The sequence below is a fragment of the Ictidomys tridecemlineatus genome, unplaced genomic scaffold (assembly GCF_052094955.1).
Source record: "Ictidomys tridecemlineatus isolate mIctTri1 unplaced genomic scaffold, mIctTri1.hap1 Scaffold_265, whole genome shotgun sequence".
NCBI classification, from domain to species: domain Eukaryota; kingdom Metazoa; phylum Chordata; class Mammalia; order Rodentia; family Sciuridae; genus Ictidomys; species Ictidomys tridecemlineatus.
This window is the reverse complement of record NW_027522313.1, coordinates 153874-158509: the sequence shown is the minus strand read 5'-3', so window position 1 is coordinate 158509 and position 4636 is coordinate 153874.

Genomic DNA, 4636 nt, shown 5'->3' with positions numbered 1-4636 from the left:
TGATTGTGCAGCCCACAAAGTAGATCCAGGCCACTGCCTAGAATTTTCTTCATGGTTTCTGGTTTAGTCATCTGGAGCTCTTAGTAATCCTTCTTTGTCCCATGGGGAATGATGGGTTTTTGACTGAGTATTTTCTCAGTCTGATTGCCCTGTGTAACTACCAGAAATTAGTGGCTTAAAACACCACCAGTTTATTGTGTCCATGGTTTCCAAGTGCAGGCCCAGCATAACTGGGTTTCCTGCTTTGGGACTCCTTGGGATGCAGCCAAGGTGTTGGTCAGAGTAAGGATCTCAACCCAGATCAGGATCATTTTCCAAGTCCATTGACTGCTGGTGTAATTTATTGCTGTGTTCTCCTGCCACATCTCCGCTGCTGGAGGCTGCCTGCAGGTCTATCCACCACCACCTAGAGAGCAATTTTAAGAAGCCCACCTGATTGCATAAGGCCCACCTGACCAATCTCCCCACATTAAGGTCAGTTGATTGAGGACCATAATCACATCTGTGAAATACCTTCAAAGGGGCAAAGACATTACTGTTGAATCCTAGAGCTGGAGGTAGTTGCAAGTTCTCTAGGGGCTGAGGATCTGAGAACATCTTAGAATTTTTCCCCTCACATCACAACTAGCAGTTTGGGATCCAAAAATCATTGTTCCCTAGTGTATTATTTTTGCTCACTTTAACTCAAACAGTGCTGTTTTTATATAGCAATTACTTTAAAGATTCATAGATGTCCCACAAGTTCTAAGTGTATTCCACATAGCAGGTACCCAACCACAAATGTCTCTGAGATGATTCTCCCTACTCTGGGTTCCTGAATGATCATGGTAGGAGGGCCAGATCCTTTAAACTTCTTAGAAGACTATTTTTTAAAAATTTTTTTAGTTGTTGATGGACATTTATTTCATTCATTTATTTATATTTGGTGCTGAGAATTTAACCCAGTGCCTCACACATGTGAGGCAAGTGCTCTAGCACTGAGCCAAAACCCTATCCCTAGTGGACTTAATTTTAACAGATAGAATCTGAAAGGCCCAAACTTTAAATTATCAGTTCTCTTTCTCTGAAAGAATGAGTGAGGCACCTACTCCTGTTCTTACAAGGTCTTAATGAATGATCTTACAAGACTACATTGACTTCAATTTGAGGTTCTTTCTTCATTTTTGGCTTTGGTTGCCATTTGCATGTATTAAGAATTGTTCATAAGTTTGAGTCCTTGTTTTTCCTACTTGAATCATTTAATTTCTTCTTTCTTTCTTCCTTTTTTTGGCCTAATGCTCTGAGTAGGTTTTCAAGGACATTTGTTGAATAGAAGTGGTGAGAGAGGGCATCCCTGTCTTATTCCATTTTTTAGAAGAAATGCTTTCAGTTTTCTCCTATTTAGAATGATACTAGCCTTGGGTTTAACATATATAGCTTTTATAATGTTGAAGTATTTTCCTACAATAAGTATTTTTTTCTACAATAAGTATATTTCCTACAATAAGTATTTTTCCTAGTGTCTTGGATTCTATGTTTTGTCAAATGCTTATTCTACATTTACTGAGATATTATTAGAACCAAAAATCTCCACTATAAATGTTATAAAACTCATAAATTCAGAAAATTATCAGGATATAAAAATAACACCATAAATCAATTGCATCCATATACTCCAATTATGAATCAACTGAAAGAGAAATTAGGAAAACTATACCATTCACAATAGCTTCAAAAAAGAAACAAACAAACAAACTTGCAAATCAATCAAACAAAAGCAGTATGAAAGGTACAAAACACTAATAAAGAAGTTGAAAAAGATCTTAGAAGTTAGAAAGATCTCCTATCTTCTTGGGTAGCATAATTAATATTGTCAAAATGACCATACTACAGAAAGCACTATACAGGTTCAATACCATCCCAATCAAAATTCCAATCATGTTCCACAGAAATAAAAAATGCAGACATGAAATTCATATAGAAAAATAAGAGACCCAGAATAGCCAAAGCATTCCTTAGCAACAAAAATGAAGCTGGTGGCATTACTATTCTAGACCTTAAACTATACTACAGAGCAATAGTAACAAAAAGAGCATGGTATTGGCACAAAAATAGACCTGTAGACCAATGATAAAGAACAGAGAATAACCCAAATAATTACAGTAATTTTACATTAGACAAAGGCACCAAAAACATACTTTGGAGAAAAGATACCCTCTTCAACAAACGGTGCTGGGAAAACTGGAAATCAATATGGAACAAAATGAAATTAAACCACTATCTCTCACCATGCACAGAACTCAACTCAAAGTGTATCAAGGACCTAGGAATTAAACCAAAGACTTTGTGCCTAATGGAAGAAAAAGTAGGCCAAAATCTCCATCATGTAGGATTAGAACCCAACTTCCTGAATAAGAATAATATAGCACAATATTTTTTAAAAAGTATCAATAAATGAGATGGATTCAATTCAAAAGGCTTCTTCTCAGCAAAATTAGTAAAAATAACAATTAGTGAGGTGAATAGAGAGCCTACAAAATGAGCGCAACTCTTTACCACAAGCACATCAGATAGAGCACTAATCTCTAGGGTATATAAAGTATTCAAAAACCTTAACACCAAAAATCAAATAACCCAAACAATAAGTGGCCAAAAAACTAAACTATATTGATTATATATCCTCTAGAAGAGGATATATAATCAATCAACAATATATATACAAGTGTTTAACATCTCTAGCAACTAGAGAAATGCAAATCAAAACTAAGATACCATCTCACTGCAGTCAGAAAGGCAGATATCAAGAATACCAACAACAATAAGTATTGGAAAAGATATGGGGGTAAAGTCAAACTCTTACATTACTGGTGGGACTGAAAATTGGTGCAGCAAATCTGGAAAGCAGTATGGAGACTCCTTGGAAAACTTGGAATGGAACAACCATTTGACCCAGGTATCCCACTCCTGAGTCTATACCCAAAGGACTTAAAATCAGCATACTATAGAAACACAGCCACGTTAATGTTGATAGTAGCTCAATTAACAATAACCACACTGTGGAACCAATACAGACACTCTTGGATAGATGAATGGGAGAAGACACAGTGGTGTATACACACAATGAAATATTATTCAGCATTAAAAGAGAAGAAAATTATGGAAATTGCAGGTAAATGGATGGAGTTGGAAAATATCATGCTAAGCAAAGTAAGCCAATTCTGAAAAAACCAAGGCCTTATGTGCTCTCTGATAAGTGGATGCTGATCCATGAAAGGGGTTGTGGGGTGAGAATGGAGGTGCTTTGATTGGGCAAAGGGGGAGGAAGAGAAAGGAAGAAGAGATGCAGTTAGGAAAGATGGTGGAATGGGATGGATATCATTACCCTAGGTACATGTATGACTGCACATGTAGTGCAACTCCACATAAAGTGCAACCAGAAAACAGAGTTGTGCTCCACTCATGCACAATGAATCAAAAAGCTTCCCGCTGTCATGTATAACTGAATAGAATTAATAAAAAAAAATCAACTAAGAAAACACTTCTTTATAAATTACCCAGCCTGTGGTCTTCTGTTGTAGCAATAAAAACCAGAGAAGGACAGGGCTCCTGAGGGAAGCAGAGATCAGAAGCTCAGGGTTGAGCACCAGAGCCAGACACTCTATCTCCCATGGAGAGCTTTCTTCTCTCCAGCTCCACAAAGAGAACAAACAGAGGCAATTCTTCCTGATGGCTGTTGGAAAGGAGGTCACAGGGAAGAAATACTGCTGGTACACTGTCCTCTGGCCAACAGGTTCATTATCTCCCATCTTGTTCCTTTCACTCCTTTGTTATTAATAATCATATCTTACTTTTCAAACCCAAACCTAGCACAAAATGTTATTCCAATAGAAGCTGTATTTAAGATGCAATATGAAGAAATCCATGGCCTGACTCACTAGAACAGTTGAGGAGGATCCAGGCTGTCCTGCCCAGGCTTCAGGTACTCCCCAGGGGGACCAAGGTAAGGCCAGACCCCCAGCAAGGAAAGGTATGTTTGGAAAAATAATTACTTACTGTCCCTAGGTTTCAACTCTGGATGAAGCAGCTCTATATGCCAGGACAGTGCAATGCCACTAGACACCAGAGTACACACTACATGCTGCCTGTAATCACAGGATGCAATCAAAAGGGCAGGACAGAGCAGAGAGCATCAGGCTTTCCTAAGTTATCAGGTAAAGCAGACAGCCTGATATTTCAGAAAAAAATATAGAAGGAAAGCAACATTTCCTGTATATATCTGCTTTAAAATTATAGCTTAAAAGCCACACTTCAAGCATAGGTAAATAAATAAGATTAGGACTTATTTATAAGAAAAAAATTAGAAGTCCCAGTCTCATACATAAGTCTGGGTCATATAAGTCCTAATCTTATAAATAAGTCTATATTACAGCAAGAACATCTCATTATACAATTCACAAAAGTACATTAGGTTTACAAGGCATGCATGGATCTTCAGTATTGCTTTCCTCAGCCCAATAGTAATGAGCCCTTCTCCTGGTAATTGGTGATGGCTTGATTTGGGAACTTGAATTCACATTCTTGCCTTCAGTGTGATTAATAGTATACAATACATTTCATAATTTATGTAAAATGTATATATAATGGCTGATACTATCAG